The sequence below is a fragment of the Corvus hawaiiensis genome, chromosome 16, assembly GCF_020740725.1.
Source record: "Corvus hawaiiensis isolate bCorHaw1 chromosome 16, bCorHaw1.pri.cur, whole genome shotgun sequence".
Classification (NCBI taxonomy): Eukaryota; Metazoa; Chordata; class Aves; order Passeriformes; family Corvidae; genus Corvus; species Corvus hawaiiensis.
This window is the reverse complement of record NC_063228.1, coordinates 11,838,003-11,855,619: the sequence shown is the minus strand read 5'-3', so window position 1 is coordinate 11,855,619 and position 17,617 is coordinate 11,838,003. Positions and strand designations below refer to the sequence as shown.

Sequence of the window (17,617 nt, the reverse complement as noted above, 5' to 3'; positions counted from 1 at the left end):
AAATTACTTTACACTGGCATGAATTTACAGAGCAGGAGACTAAAGTTTATGGCTCATTAACAATAACTGTTGTACACCTACTCTGTAATTCCTCAAAATGTATTTTCTCCTTTAGTACTGCATATACTGTGTGGAATGACAGTAATTACAGAAACTAATTGAATGAGATAGTCATAACTCTAAAAGTCATATTACTCATTTCAAAATGGTTTATTTCCTGAAATAAACAATCTTTACGGAGTGAACAGATATAACATCCCTTTAAGTTTATTAAACTCATTAAATATCCTTAAATATGTTGAAAAGTGTATGCTGTGCATTTAATAGAGGGTATAGATACATGCAAGTATGACATCCATAAAAATTATAATCCTTAAAATGAAATTTCAGTGAAGCAGTTTGTCTCAAAAGTTTGTCTTTCCACAGCTAGTTGAAAAGAGGAAAAGTTTCCAGAATTTAATAGCAAAAGTTTGTTGCAAAATTAAATCTCCGGTTTCATCCTTGTGGTATGCTCACCCAATGGAAGTTTCAATGATTGCATGGTCAAAACAAATCAATCCTTCCTCATTAGTGCAGAGCTGACCTTCCACCGTGGTTGGCTGTTCAAGTGTGCCCATTGCAGGTTTGGGGGGAAGCTCCAAGTTCTGAAAATGAGTGGTGTGGGTACATGTGTGAGCACTGGCCTCAGCCCCCTCTCCCTGGTCTCGCAGTATGGAAATATCCACAGTATATGGGATGTTTTGGGATTGGAAGGTGAGGGGATCAGCTGGGCTTGGGGCAGAGCTGGGCCCTACTTCTGATCACGCTGTAGCTTTGGGAGAAACAGCTTCTGAGCATTTAATTTCTTTTTTTTGCCATGCTGTTTTCAGACAAATCACACAATCCTTCTCATGCCTTGTAAGGGAGATGGCTGGAGGGAAAGGTGTCCATGAAGCGGTAAAGACGCAGTCACGACATCATGGGGAGGAATGGGAAGGAACTCTTGAACAAGTGAGGTCTGTGGGGCACAGAAAACAGGGTCCTGGGGTCCCTGGTCAAAGATGAGCATGTGACAGAGAATTGCTCAACGAGTGCATGGCAGGGCTTGGTGGGTCCACCTTCTCCCTAGAATATATTCAAAAACTTGGTGTTTAAGTGTTTTTTCTACTGATGAGATTTGTTAGTACATCAAGGACTGTTTTGCTTGTTTACATTTTTTGTTTGGGGTTTTTTTTTCTGTTTACTTTGGATTTTCTAATGTTTTGGGGTTTTTAATTGCTGACTGTAGCTTGTTTTTGTTGTTTTAATGGACAGTGATGGGTTATTTGTAGGACTCAGTAATGATTTCAAAAATTCAGGTTTCCAGGAGCTGTTTCCTATATCATTTGAAGATGCTATATATGAATTCTTGTTAGTTGATAAGATGTTGTTTAATGGTAATGGACTACTGTAGAACAGTGTAATGTATACATTGCACATCAACAGAATATGTAAGCAGTGTTAACAACGTTTGCATATAGTGCACAACTTTTTATTGCTGTAGTATGCTCAGTGGCTTTTTAAAAACCTTTATTATTTTCCAAGGTTTCAGTCTGGTTGCTCTATGCATACCACGAGAGCACTGTCTCTTCAGTAAACAGGAGCCCACATTTAAGACAAAATATAAGAAATTATCTTTATTAGCAGTTATCTGCTTTGCTCCATTTTGTAGCACGTTTATTTATTGAAGTAATAATGTGAATTTCCTCCTGGTAGGGAGAGTCTTTTAACAGAAACTCTTTTACTCATGGAATTGCTTTCCCTGACATTGATGCTGACAATCTTCATCAACATTCATCCAGTGTGTCATATAAAACAAGGTGATAAATGTACCCTTGCACCCCAGAGTGTTACACGTGCAACCACTTTTCTCCACTTTCCTTTCTTTTAGCAGTCACTGTTTCGCTGGACTGCAAAAACCTAATTGTAGTATCTTCTGCTCTCCTAAACAAGCTCATTTTTCTCCAACCTAGCCCATCAGAGATGCTGTCAATCAATGAGAAACCTGTCACACGGAGATCAGGGTGGCAAAGGGCTCCAGTGTTTAGGTTCTTCACAGGAAATGCTTTAAACCATCTTGTGTTAAAACCTAGATTTTTCTATTTGCAGTCTTATCAAATGAATCCTAAATTATCTGCTCTGTCTCTTCAACAAATTGTAGACAACACAGATAAAAGCTAAGAATAGGTCTGTATAATACAAGAATAAAATATAAGACTAAGATAGTATTTCCTCCTAATAATTTTGAATATGGGCGATTTCCCTGTCGTATCACAAGTGGCTATAATGGAATCTAATAACCACTGGAAATTATATTACTCTGCACTCTCCCTGTATCTAAGGGAGACAGAAACCTGAAAGCAAGTGGATGGGTCAAAATAGGGTGACTTTGACTCAAACTCATTGGCTACAAGTATTCATTATAAACAAAATCTGTCAAATCTTTTCACTAATAAGGGTGTAGATCTTATTACAGCCTCAGGACAGTAATAACTTATTCTCTGACATATTATGTGAATTTTATGTGCCTACTCTATAAAAAGTGCTCAGTTTCCATAGCAATTTTGATACTTCTATGATACATGATGTGACAGCATGTACCATTTTTCCTTCTTCCGTGATAAATTGTCCCCACCACTCACTCACTAGATTGCTGCTAGAAATCAGAATATCATTTTGATGTCGCTAAAAACTAATATTAATAATTAGGCTTAGATGTTTGCTCTGGCAAGAATAACTTCTTTATTATTATTGCACTGGTTCATTACTTAGGTTAACAATTTTAAAACCATAAATCGAGAATGATAGGTGAAGTTTAAGAATTGGTTTAGAAAACATTAGGTATAATCCCAGGAGGGAGAGGTCTCATATTAATGTTGAAAATTTTGGGGTGAGGGACAGGTTATTTAAGTCTCTCTGCATTTTTTTTATCTCTGAGTAGCATTTACACAGACCTAAACAAGAGCTGTGAAAGAAAGGCATCAAATGGCTGCCTGCCCTTGCTGACTAATGACACCTCGCTGTGGATGTAGAGACACAAGGCTGCTGTGTGCTCTGAAGTGCTGCAGAACTCCTTTCCCCTTAGAATTGTGTGTAAAATGAATGTCTGGTCACCTCAGCTGGGAAAGGGAAACTGGTGGGCTCAGTGCTCTCTGATTTGCCTCTTTGCCTGCATTCAGAATGGACAAAGCTGTTCTTTATGTTCTGCTGATGGTTGGGACAGTGCAGATGGTGGTGGGATGTTCTAGGTGAGACTGGAGCCTCTTCTTTTTGGCCAAAACCATGCACCAGTTCTCCATGCCCTGCCTCGTGCTTTTCACTTGTCCAAACCTCCCTGGTATTTTGTGGTTTGTCTGGAATGACAGTCATGTGGAGTGCTTGAAATATTGTTTTAGTTGTTTTTTGGTTGAGTTTTAAACAGAATTTTTCAATATTTTGTCGTTGTTGTTCTTGCCCTAAAGTTCATGGAAAATGGTTTAGTTTCTGGTTGGGGAAAGCGCAAAGCTGGCATGGGGTCACTGAGATCTTGGGAAGGTTAATTCACATTCCCCTGTCTCAGTTCACTCATTTGAAAATGTTCTGCTTGCAATTGTTCTCCTTGGAAGGGACTCTGTTACTAAAGCTTTTTAGCTGTGAGAAACGAACATTTTTTAAATTTGGGGTTGCTTTGTGCGGTGACTTTTGCTACAGCACTTTTGTAGCTGTATCATTTCCAGCAGAATGGAAAGTCAATTACCAGAGGAGTTCAGGGGATGGCTAACCTAAAGGGCACCTGAATCCCAAAATAATATGTAGGACTGCAGGAAAGTACCAAGGGTGATCAGGAATCATGCACCTACTGTGTGCAGGGCTCAATTTCTTCTGTGCAGAAGATTTTAATATGTGTTCAGTGCTGTCCGTGTTAGTACCTGATGATGTTCTGGATAGAGCAATGTTTGCTTGTAATAGATCAACTTAAGGGTAAAATTTGCTCAAAAATATCATTGTTTGATGCTATTAAACAATACAGTATAGAAGGTACATCGATTTACAGGTGTAATATACTGTAGTGTCAGAGACTTCTATTGGTTTCTGTTAAATATATTTTCAGTGAAGGTTACTCATTCTGCATAAATGCATGGATTAAGTTGTAGGGCACTTCAGATTTATGTTGATTTTTATGTGCCAAAAAGTGTTGTTCCATACTGCATGCCAGTAATACTGGTTTACATTGGATCTTGCATTAAAAACAAAATAGTTGATTATCTCTTATTTACTGATTCAGCTGTTAATTGTATTGCTTTCACGAAAAAGTCACAAAATAGAATCCAATCTTATTCTGATAGGCTTACTCAAGCTCCAATTTGTGAGAAGTGGAACAGGTGGAACTTGTCACTATTATTATTGCTTTTATTATAGTTGCAAAGACTGTTTTTATTATTTTTCAGTAGAATAAATGCTCCTAGAAAAACCAATTTAACATGACCTTGTTATTGCACATTCCTAACTATCTAAACGTATTTTGGGATTTCAACTACTGATATTTTAGTTTCCTGGCAGCCTAGAGAAAGCTGCTGAAAAGCTTGACAATTCTCCATTAAACACAAAAAAAGAAGGTAAAATTGAGCTTTGGAAAGATAGTTTACATGTAATTTTTGAAAATGTCCCTCAGTTCTTGTTCAGTTATATGTATCTTTCATGGAGATAGTGGGGTGGCATGATAATAAGTATCAGCTGGTTGATTCTGCTGTTGGTGTGGGTTCAAGCTCTTGCTGTTCTTGAAGGCTTTTCCATAAGGACAGGGCAAGCCTAGAGGTGGAGGCCAGGGCAAGGACAGTGACAGAGGAATGCAGCTCCTGCCCTGGCTCCATTTATAGACTTGTCCTGGGAGGGACAGCCCTTGAACTGGTCTGAGGTTCTGCTGATCCTTCAGAGAAGGTCTTGGATAATACTGGGAGCAGCTGGAGAGCACAGGAATTTTGGGGAGGAGGGCATGCATGCAAAACAGGTCATCTGGTTTATTCCCTCACACAACTTGAAACTCCTGTGAGCTGATAACCAGCTATTTCAATTGATTCATTTGACTTGGCTCTGGCTGGCATCATTGCAATATAAATCCTGGAAAAAGACCCGGCTTCTGCTTGCTGTTCCTTCATTTATGGAGTCTGGTTTTGCTGGGACACTGACCAACATTATTTTCACTAAAATTTAATGTGTCATCTCTTGCCAGCAAAAGCTACCTCAAGCTTCACCTTGCCTTGTTTGCATTGTACTCCCTCCCAGCACATGTGCTACTCTGGTGACACGTTTGTTCCTCTACATCCTTTGCAAATGCAGCTGAAAAGAACAAGCAACTGTCTGACAACAGCTCCCGTCATCTGAGGAAAAACCCACCCAGGCAGATGAGGCAGGGGGAATTTGGCAGAGCAGTGTTGATGCCAAATGTGAACTGCCAAGCACTGATTTGTTAAATAGGAGGCAACATGTGCATGATTAGTGTTGATTTTTTCTTTTCTCTTTTTCTGATTGTTGCTGAATCTTTTGACTTCCTGCTCTGTCTGTAGTGCTTGCATCTGCCCCACCACTGTAATAACTGGCCAGTGCACAGAGCTATGTAAACCAGGTGATTATTTATCAGAGTTATTAGAGGTCTTGTTCATTATTAAATGGAGGTTTATTGACGCAGTTCATTAGGGGTTTTTTTCTGTATGTAAAATTCCAGTTTGCCACGATCTTTCATGTTCAGTCAGGTATTTGGCATAAGTGAATATTTGCTGAAAAGTTTTGAAGGAAAAGTAGTTTGAACAAAAGAAGAGTAATTTCATAGAAGTCATACTGTTTTCTGCATTCATTAGATTCAGATTTATTTTAATACTGTAAATTCTATCTTCAAAGGGTTAGAAACCAGAGAATTCATTTTGTTTATAGAACTTTTATTGATTAGATACATCCACTTAATTATCTTGGTAGTCTTCAGTTCTGTGTTACAATGAATTTTATCTGCAACTATTATGAAATGACAAATCAGAAGTGACAAGTATTGATCAAATATTTTCAGCAATCAAATTTTTTCAAGCCAAACTGAAATGTGAAAACTGAAATGTTTTTCTGGATCCCATCTCTTTTCAATAAGTTTTTCTATGGAGGAAACTCCAAAGATTGCATTAGGTCTCTTTTTGTTATGATTAATTGCGTTTTGACTTTTTTTTAAAGTGAAATCAATACAAATACCTTACAAATCATTATAATATCATTGAGTGTGCTACACATAAACCAAATTATATACATGTAGATCAGGGAACTGCAGAGTAATAACAAACTCAAACAAATAACTGTAAAGTAACAGCCTGGTAGAGATCTCACATAAACCAGCATGTTTCATTGACAAAGCAATATATTTGGTAGACAAAATAATATGTAACTCTAATGAGGTGTTTAAATTTCAGTCCATGTTTCACCTTGTAGTATTTCTATTTTATGAATGAACAGAACCATTAAATTAAAAATGAAATGAGGTGGTAAATCATTGATTCTATTGTATGTGAAGTTGTCGTATGCCTCTGGATTTTCCTAAAAGGGGGAAAAAAAAGAACCCTTACAAAGCTGTTCTACAAGTGTTGCCTTCTGCTTGGCTATTTAACTAATTTATTTAACGAAAGCCTCAGTCCTTCTTTAAATTCTGCTCTCCTGGTAATTAATGTCAAAAAGTTAGGCACTCTCAGCACGGTTTAGTTCAATGGCCAGGCAGCTCAAACTGCTGGAGCGTTGTTTGTCTCGTGGCTTTGTTAATGCTGGTGCTTGCTGATATTCCAGAAATCTCATATAGTTTGCCATATGACTGTCCCAACTTTTCCAAGGATTCTGGCTGCTTAAGAACTATCAGAATTTCAATTTTACAGTATTAGGCAGATGTTGATTTTTAATTAGCCCATCAGTGCATTGCTGCTCTTGCAAAAATCCTGCTTGATGCTGACGGTTTGCATTACTGCGCAGCACTGGCAGTTTGGCCCCCATGTGCAGGCTGCTCAGCTCTCTGCCAGGGCTGCTTCCCAAACCATCTCATCCCAACAGCCCAGCCTCAGGGCCTCCCTGCAAACTGGGTGCTGTGGTACTGAGTTTGTCACGGCTTTAAGGGCATAGTGGCATGGGCCTGGGGTAAGAAGTGTCTGTGGCCTCGCTCATCCTGTGTCTATTCAGGAGGAGAAGTAAAATAGAAAATTCATGCAATTGTCCTCATAGTTGATTGTATTGAAACATTTAGGCTGCACGATGATCAGAATTTCAGGTTAGGCATAGCATGGTAGAAGAAAATTCTTAAGGCCCAGGCTCAATAACTGTCTCTGTACCTATTTCCTCAGATACCTGTTAATACTTCAGTTTCAGCACTTGAAAGATAATGTACAGGATCCTGTTACAGCAGGTGACACTGACAGGAAAAGGCAGTATGACATCTCTTTGGGTGACTGATATTTTCTCTGGGCAAGTTGCCATAACTCTTTAGGAGTTCCCCTCCAACCTTCAAATCTGTATGTGTTGCTGGAATCTGTGTCTTCAAAACATCCCTTAAATCAAACATTCTGTCGAAGAACCAAGAAGTTAAATCAACAAACTACTTCCTCCCTGAAAAGTGACCCTGCTCTTCATCTTTGCAGTGGCCCCAGGTGAAACTCATTGTGAGAAAAGTGTGAGTCCTAACAAGATTGTTATTGCTCCTGGCTTAGTTCTCTGTCTTCCAGTTTAGCTCAGAGCTGCTCAGTGGCCTCCAAGAGATCCCACAAATCATTCCATCCAGGTAATTGTTCTTCTCCTGCCCTTAGAATAAAGACACAACAGTTCTGTACAATTCTTGCTTTCATGACATTTAAAGACTTCTTTAGGGTCAGCGGCCAGGGGAGTGAGTATTCCCATGAATTGTGATGGCCCCAAAGTCTCAAACTGTCACCTGTAAGTGAAACTGAAACAAATTTTCTTGTCTGTCTTGGGAAAATTTTTCATGGGCATCAGGCATGAAAAACAAACCCTCTTTCTACCATCCAACTCCAGTAGTCCAGGCCTCTCCAAGTAACTTCTGTGGCTGGGTCAGTCTGTGCAACAACACAGCCTGTAGAATGGGAGAGTTCACATTTGATATAGCAGCTACTTGATAAATTTCAAATTTCATGGAGAGGCTCACAAAGTTTTTCTTCTTTTATTCCTTAAATCAACTAAAAGAAGATACTACCTTTCTCTAGGTTCTTGAACACCAAGGGTTGTTCTGTCACTGATACATGTAGCCATGGGAAACAGCTTGATGAAACACGTGGTAAGGATTTAAATTAGTTGATTTTTACATTTGCCGGAGTGTGCTTACATTTCAGTTTTGAAAAGCTCACGATGTATTTGTGTTCCCTTTCTCTAAGCATCAAGGCCTGAGTTTTCATATTCAGTACTCTGGTTTTGATGTCCAGATTCTCAGGTCCCAACTTGTGGAAGAGAACTGACTTTCCCTCAGAAAATCGGGTTCTCTTAAGTGCCTACAGCAGCCTGGGAAACTTGAGCCTGAAACAATAACTCTTTCCTGATACAGAGTGATTTGTGAATAAGTCAGCGTGTGTACTTGGTTGTAAAAATGTATGATGGATACCTAAGACCTGGCAGTTCTTTTCTTTCTTTTCCTGATTGCATGGTCTGTGCACTTTGCTGTCACACAAAGAACTTCAAATATGCACACGCTAAATGATATATTCTATTCAAATACCTTCCGGAGAGAATTGTGTAATTTACTTGCACTTTGTAACTAAGCAATCCATGGAGAGAGAATAATTTGGTTTGGAGAAAGACCAGGTAGTTTTGAGTGACAAAGCCAAGACAGGCTCTTTTGCAAGAGCATTCATGAACAGAAAATGACAAGATCTGTTGAAAAATTTTCTTTGCTTTTGTTTAATATGGAGAAATGTTGGTTGTTCTGAGTTGGTAAACCTACCAAACTGATTTCTGACAGCTTTGTACATTTGACATGTTCCTCAAAGGCTTAGAAGTATGAAAATAGTAAAAGCAGAGACAGTAAGGTAATTTATCATGTTCCAAACTTAGACTTTTTTAGGGTTCTAAATTTTTAACATACATATTCTTCTCCTAGTAACACATGAAAATATGTCTCTCAGGTTTGTGTCCATACAGTTGGCCCTAAGTTGTGCAGCACCCCAGCACAGAAATGACCCATGGCTCTTCTGTGGAAGGAGCATCACTGTCTCCTGCACCTCCAAGCCTTGCCATTGATGAGATGTGGCCTGGACTTTCCAAAAGAGGATGTTGAGTTACCTTCTCCTGGTCATTTTTTCCATTGGAGGTCACTTAAAGATATTTTTCCTCCAGTGGTTGGAAATTGCTTTGTGAGCCTGTGAAGAACCTCTGAAATGCATAAGGATGAGGTTAGAAAAAAATGAAATGAACTTGTTACTATGATGGCTGTTGAAAATTTATGAGACCCACTTTGTACCAGCAAAACAAACCCAGCTGCCTCCTGCCTGTCTGCAAGAAAAATGCCCTTTATAAACAAAAAACCCAAACAACAAAACAACCCCAAGAAATTTCACATTGTTTAAGTGCAAAGGTGCGGGAACTTCTCAGCTGGAGCAGCCATTGCATTCTTCATGCCTCAGTCTTCTTTTTTCTCATCATTAAAGAGTTATTTCTGATTTGGGTCATCTTTTTAAAGAGACCCATTAAAAAAATCAAGCAGAATCCATTCACTAATTTAAAGGAGAGGTGGGGGCTAAGGAGAATAGTTTTGCTTTAATTAATAAAATCATAAACCATGTATTCTGTGATTCATTTAACCTCATACTCAGCAATAAACTGGGGAGAAGGGCAGTGAGCTTTGACTGGCACTTTATGGTGTCATCTTCAGCTCCTCTGTTTTATTGGTTTGCATCTCATCAACACTGTTTTAGGCACAAATGCAAGGTGCTATGCTAGGAGGATGCACTTGGAAATGCAGGATCAGGTAGGGGAAAGGAAACAGAAAAAAAACAAAAGCAACCCCAAAAAACAACCAAATAACAACAACAAAAAATCAATTATGACCAGTCTTTTAACTTAAATGTCCTAAAACTACCTTTGTGAGGCACATGGCCCTTTCTGGGTCAATTGTTTATTCTACCTCATACCCTAAACCCACTTGTTTATTTTCTGAGCCTACCTGCAGAAATGAATTAGGGGAAATGGTGAAAGAGAATCGGGATTTGAGATGTGAAACAGATTATAAATAATATGGGTCTTTTTTGGTGTTCTTTTGGATTCTGTTCTGCTTATAATGGGACTAAATTTCTCTCTAGCTGATGAATCCAATTTCATTAGAAACTCAGTTGTTCAAAACCTGTGTCCCTTTCCCCTCACCTTTGAAGCTTCCTGAATCTAATTCATTTACACTTTTGACGGTGCCTTTCCTCCACTGTCCTTTTTTATCTGTCTGCATTTTGTTCTCCTGCTGAATCCTTGCAGGACCCATTTTTCCCCACAAGGTCTATATCAGTGCAGTGCCACCGGTGCAAGACATTCCGGTGATGTATTGCGCCTATACATCATCAGAGCAACAGGGTTTTGATAAACAGCTTTCTAATACATCATTAGATCATCACTGATGGCACTTTGATGATGTATTATATTAGTACATCATCAGAGCACTGTCATTCCAGTGATGTATTTATAAACAGATGGTGCTGTCATGCAAGAAAGAAGGGAAAGCAGGAGAGAACATTTCACTCTGTTACAGCACAAAATGTGTCCCCACCTCTCATTGAATGAGATTAAAGGCAAAGACCCTGTGAGGGCGTAATTGTCTCATTAGGTGTTTGGCTCTAAGTCCATGGACTTCCCCGTGCAGCACCTGGCAAGCAGGCACATAACCCTTCTTGGCCAGGAGCACACAAAGCTCTTTGATGCAGATTTTCATGTTTGTTGTCACTCAGTCATAAAGCCAGGGTTATTTATCATTTTCCATAGTTGCATGCTTGCAGGTGTAAATAAATTTTATTTAATATAGGCATAACTAAAATGGTATTTGTGACACAGGGTGTTGTGCTCAGACACTCAATGTGGATGCGCAGCTGGACACTCGGTGTTCACTCCAGAGCCTCCCTTCCACTGCTGTAAAGGCAAAATCTTTTGCATGCTGAAAAAAGAGGCAAATTATTTTTATTTTAAGAGCTACAGATCTTGTTCTGTGTAGTATCACAACTGCTAAGATAATTATTGAATTTACAGTCAATATCAGCCATTTTGAAAGCTAGTTCTGTAGACTGTTAGATCAAGTCTTTTTTTATTATTTCCCCTAAATTATTAGGATCAGCAACACCTTCATTTGCTGGGTTTGTGCATCTGTTGCTCATGTAATGTCTTGCTGAACTGTATTACTTAACTACTTTTGCTGAGGAAGCCATTTCACGTTTCTTTTTCAGATGAGGAAACCAAGAAAGACAAAGATCAGGTGAACTGTCCAAATCACACAGACATTTACTCTGTGGCTGCCAAACTCCAAACACTTTTGACCTTGGTCCAACACACAAGTGATGCAGCAGGTAGGTCAGTCTTATTCCACAATTCACTTACAAGGCTATGATTTGGGATGACTGTGGTGAAATATGACCAAAGTTTTTATCTGTTGCTATTGCTGAATGTCTGGTTTGAACTTTTGATTTTTTGTCAGAAGATATTTTTCAAGATTCCTCATGAGATTAGTCAAGAAAATAAAAACTGTGTCCCCACAAAAGATTCATTTGCAAATAGGGTGCCTGTATATATATATATATATATGAACAATTATGACAAGAACATATTCAAAATATCTCTCTATTTTAGCATGTCAGGAAGTGAAATGGGGTGAGATTTGCTTTCCCAGTTTTTTTAATCCTGTATCTTCAGACACAAAACTTATTGTGCAAGGGACTTTGAGGTCAAACAGATTCATTTTGCACTTATGGAAATCTCCCATGTCGAATTCTCGATGAATTGTAGATGAATGGAGGTTAATTCGTCCTTTCTGAGAAAGGACATTCCACCAAAATTGCACACGTGGCAGTGGAATACATAGGGAAAAAATGTATATGTTTGCTTCAGCAAAGATTCATCAAAAGAAACATAAGCAAGTATACTGCCTTATCAAAACCAGAGACAGCACAGTGTGGTATCTGCTAAAACTTTATAAGTGCCAGTGTAGGGCTAATTCCCTTCTTTGCATTGTTTGCCTTGAGTAGGTACTGTTCTAATTCTCAAGTTTCATGTGACTTATCAAGTCACAGGTTAGAAATAATTTCAAGACTGAATTTTGTAATTCAAATACATGAGACAAAAACTAAGAAATAAGAAGATACTGTAATATTAATCCTACAGACGGAGAACTGAACACAAAGAAATAGAATATTTTCCCTGAGGTCCCCGTGTCTGTAATAGAGATCAGGTTTAGAGATGGAAAGATCTGATATGCAGATCTTCAGTATTTGGTTCTGGGGTGTCTGCTGTAATATCATCTTGCTGCTTAGCACAGACATGGGAAGCACTATATGTATGTAGGGGGAAGAAAAAACAAATTAAAAGTGTTTTACCACCGTACTTAATATGAGAGTCTGACCTGGGATATGCTAAAGCATTGCCAGACACACAGGACCCCCTCAGAAATTGGGTTCTTAAACTCAAAAGCTGGGGTAAGCTCGGGCCAAACTGGACATGTGCTAAAACCCTTACTGTGCTGGGAGAGGAGTTCGGGCTATTTTATCGCATTGCATTTTACCAGCCCTGAAACCACGTCAGAGAGATGCCAGTAACGCCAAGGACACGTTGGGCTGGGTTAGCAAGCGTGCAGCCTGCAGGTCCAGGGCAGGGGTCCTGCCCTCTGCCAGACCCTCAGGGAGCACATCTCGTGTGTGGCTTTGGGGACAAGGCAGGCACTGACCCACTGGGGGGGTCCAGCTGAGGGCTACTGAGCTATCAGGCAGCTGCAGCACACAGCATGCGGGGGGAGGCCAAAACCTTTCCTCTTCTGAGGAAGACACTGAACTAGCACAGTGTCTCTTCAGGGACAGCTCAATATGCCCCATAGCCCACGGCTTTCCTCCCAAGATGTGCTGTTTTTTTGTGGTTTTGGGGATTCAGCCACCAGGATTTGAAACAGGGAAAACAGTGTTCAGTGGAGGTGGTGGATCTCATACTGCAGAGGCGTACTGGCCAAATAGAAAATTGGGGAAATATGAAGTGCCATGAAATTCTCTGAAGCTTGGAGTTTGAAAAAGGATAATTTTGTTCATTGGAGGTAATGAAAAATACTGCTCGGCAATTACTCTTTAGCAGTATTTTGTACTCGGAGAAGGAATAAAACTGGTGCCAAAACTATTCATATTAACTTATGCAGTCAATGAAATGGAGAGTAGTGGGGTATCCTCATACTTGCAGCACTTCTGAATGTGGGGATACCAACAAATTCTTCTAACACTGGTGGGCATTTTGCACTTGCAGAGACTCTCAGGTTGAACTCCAGTCCATGAGCCACTGTATGATTATTCAAAGGGTGCAGCAGGGTCTGAATTTTTCTCATCTCTGTCTGTGTAACACGCTGCAGCAACCGTGGCATTTCTAAGAACAGCAGGCAGGGTCATCTGAGTCAGAGTAGCAGCCAGATTAGGTGGTTTTGATCACGCAAATGTTTTTAGCTCAGTAAGGAGTCAGGGGGGGTTGTCTGTAAATCTTCCAAAAGTCAGGCCTAGGAGACTGCTGTGACAGTTATTGTAACAAAGGGGAATAACATGATGTAGTAGAAACAGGTTCCTTTCAGGAGGAAATGGTCTTAATGCTAGCAAAAGGGTCTCATAGATTGTTCGAAGTTTCTTTTTTCCTCAGTTACAGACAATGTGGTTATCTGTTTTCATATATGCATTAATATATTTAAAACCAACATTTGCTCAGCCAAAATAGAAATTGCTGTCAGGAATTTCTGATTGGTGTGTTTATAAAACTGGAAATAGGGAAATGTTTTCTTAAATAATCAATTCTCTTATTGTATACAACTGGTAGATGAAGAGGAATCTAATATTCCATTCATGCTTAAAAAACTCCTTTTGTTGGTCATCTTTAGGACACAGTCCAGCAGATGTAGTGAAACAGCTAACTGGAAAAAATCAGCTTTGAGGAGATGATGAGCATAGGAGCATAAAGTAGCGCTTAAAATACATATTTTGATCTGAAGACAAAATTTTAAAACGATATAAGGATTTCTTTAAGGGGAAGGAGAAAGTGTTCTCTGGTGGAGAGAAGAGACTAGATCATGTAGTTTAAAAGGAGTATATCATGAGATACAAACATTTCCCTTTATCTGGCACTTTTAAACTCAGATTTGTGATGCTGTGTACAGTTTTGGACCTCCAGTTAAAGACATTGATAGACTGGATAAAGCTGAGATGGGCCCCAAATAGCCCAGGGGCTGGAAGGGAGAAGAAGCCAAGGGAAAGAGGCTCCACTGAGAACACTTAAAGGTGACTTTACATTTACAGCCCTTCTCTGGAGTTTTCTTCTCGGATAAATCAGTTATAATCCACTTCAAAAAATATTCTTTCCAAATGTTACATTGATTGATATGACCTAACATTTTCTCCTCATTTGAAATGTGAAGCCTCCCTTTTTGAAACTGAGATTTAAATGCAAGAGACCAAAAGTTTTTGGCATGTGGGCAATAGGGAAATATCTCAAAAATGGATATCTAAGGTCGTATGTAAAAGATTGAAAAGACATTTCCATCTCAAGTACACGGAAAAGAATTCTTGGTTATTTGGAGCCGATACTAGTTATGAGTAAAATGAAAGAATTTTTTATTCTCAGCTTTGTCTCATTTGGGTTTTACCCAACATAAGATAAAACTTGATTCCCTAAGCTTTCAGCAGTTATTTTTCTATATTGATCCAGGCCAGTGAAATAAATTCTTTCCTGGTCTTTTATTTTAAAAGCAAAATAAAAGTGGTGGAGGCCTTAAGAACTGTTTCAGATATTAAATAACATTTATATCAATGTAAGAATAAAGGAATAAATCTGAAATGCTGGTCAGCCAACTGTGTGTGTTGAAATCATTAGTGCAAATGGAAATCATGCAGTTTGTTACTGCAAATGGGACAGACAAAGGGAAATCATGCTTTCTGTCAGGAATGTGAAATGAGATTGATACTAGGTAGTATTCCATTATTTCAAGATGCCAACAGTTTTGACAGTCCAATTGCAATTACTGGAGATAGTGGCTCAGCAAATTGAGAAGGAAATCAGGTTTGATTGCATGAGAGAGACAGTGCCACAGAGCCCTCCCTCCTCCTTTTCAAAGGTGGTATGAAGATTCACTAGTGAGCAGATTCACCAGTGAGCTTTTTCCTCAACAAAAGGCAGGGAGGGGAATTAAAAAAAAAAAAAGCAAACAAAAACCAAAATCATAAATCAGAATTCTCAGGCATTATGGAAATTGAGGCAAGTTCATCCCCTCCCCACAAATAATGTTGACAAACACTTCCATTAATCTGCCCTGCTGTTCTATGCCATGTCTAATTTTCATCTAGGGCCAGGTTCAGGCTTGCTCCTTGTGTCTTGCCGGCATGCTCTGTCAACTCAAACTGCAACACAAGTTTTGCTTCTACTGGAGAAACTATCATCTTGATGAATTGCTTTCCCTTTCTGACATCTGAAGGGTTCATACAGTTCCTGTAAATCTCTTTACAGTTAACATTTCTTTTTCAGGAATTTCTTTGGGGGAGATGGGAAGTTTGATTCCATGGCTGAATCAGAGCAAATAAAGATGACATACATGGCGAGATACATTAGGCAATTCTAAGTATTGAGGAATCTAACTGAGCCTAGTTCTTTGCATTAGATCTGCACAACTTCTGTCAAGAATAAAAGGAATCATCTTGACATTTCCCATGTCATATTTTAAAAGACATTTTAATTGTTTTGATACTGGCATTGGTAAAAATAAAATGTGAAAATAGAATCCTCTGTTTGACATGAAGAGTGGCAAACACCCTGTAAGGCAAGTATCAAAGCTGAAGCAGATGCCATTTTTTCTGGGCCAGCTGAATTTAGCACTCATTGCCATGTATTTAGGGAGGTTATTTTCTCAGACTTGCAAAAGTCTATCATACTGCCAACCAAAATAATAATCATTCAGTTGTCCAAACAGAGAAAAATACAGTATTAGAAGCATAAAAGCACATTGTTGCGCAGTTGGAACTGAAATGTGGTTGTGGTTCCGTAATTCATAATTTTCTGGACAGTTTCTATGCAAACGGTGTTTTGTGTGGTATTTCGAAGCCTGAATTTAAAGTTCTTTTGAGCGTAAGTGTTGATGGTTGTCCTGGGTTGCAGTGTATTCTATTACCATCCTCAGGAGCTGTTGAAATCAGGTGGGGCAGTGTTTCCTTGCCTCCTCCCCCCAGACTATCTTGCTGTTAATGGCCCATCATTGTCCTGCCGCATGACTCAGAGATAACTCCCTCCGGACTATCTTCTGTTAATGAGCCTAATCAACACTTGGCCTCATGACTCATTACCCCATTGTGAGATGCTCCACCCAGAGGGAGGAACCAAGCATCCCATTGTGGACATAACCTGAGATTCTGAACACCAGAGACAACCTTTCCACTGGATTTCCAGAGGACAGGAGCTACGCAGCCACCACTGGACCTTCTGAGGAAGAGCAGACCCTTTATTCTACAGGATCACTGATTCAGAGGACTGTAGCACCATTCTACCAGACTGCTACCACCACCCTGCCTAACAGGGACTCGGGCTGTATCTTGACTCTCTGTTTGAACCAGTGTTTTCTTTTATTTTTTTTCCTTTTCTTTAATTTCCCCATTAAATTGTTATTCTGACTTGGTGCCTCCCACTGGTTTGTTTTCAAACTAGTACAATGGTCAACATCCACTGTGTCTGTGTGCTTAAATGTATATGGGTAAAAAACAGTTCTGTGACTTTATTTCAAGCCAGGATTTATACATGAGGCTTGATTTCTTTCCCAAGCAGGCAGAGATCCAAACCATGTAGAACTGTTTGAATTCCCCTGCCTCAGATCACTGGTGTACCATGTGCAGTCCCCAAAAGTTCCTGGAATGGGGTGAACCTCCCCTGAGAATCAGGTTTGTAACAGCCAAGTTTCATCTCATTTTACTTTTACCATGTACTGTTAATTATGGCTTCACAAGCAAAGCCTTTCCTCAGTGTGATAGAGGATTTTAAAAGCTTATGCAATTCAATGGCCATGCAGCAATTAGCAGATACTGCAGTTTAAGAGAATAATATTTATTAGCTTGGAAAAAGTACAGTGACTTTAATCCAAGTAATTGTTACAGGAAATATGGAAAGCCTCAGTGGTGAGGGGCTCCTATGTCCCTGCCATGAAAGAGCTGGGCCTCATTAACTTAGGGCATATTTGTTTTCCAAAGTATTCAACCTGAGAAGTGGAAAAAAAAAAAACAAAAACAAAAAAACCCCACAAACAGAAAAACCCAGAAAAAAGCCAACAACAACCAAACAAAACGCAACGCCAAAAAAGCCAATGCTGTGGCCTTCTCCCCAAGGTGGAAGCAGCAGAAACAGCAGATGGGCCTTAGGCTAT

At 39.4% G+C, this 17,617-nt stretch overlaps 1 long non-coding RNA gene across 5 annotated transcripts in view; it reads left to right on the top strand.

Moving 5' to 3' along the window:
* The window catches only part of LOC125334511, a 334,287-nt gene that overhangs the window by 46,467 nt on the left and 270,203 nt on the right, over positions 1-17,617 (top strand). For all 5 annotated transcript variants that reach the window (XR_007207157.1, XR_007207159.1, XR_007207158.1 and 2 more), the window contains exon 3: positions 11,436-11,555. This is a non-coding gene — a long non-coding RNA (uncharacterized LOC125334511). The remainder of the gene's footprint in view (positions 1-11,435; positions 11,556-17,617) is intronic.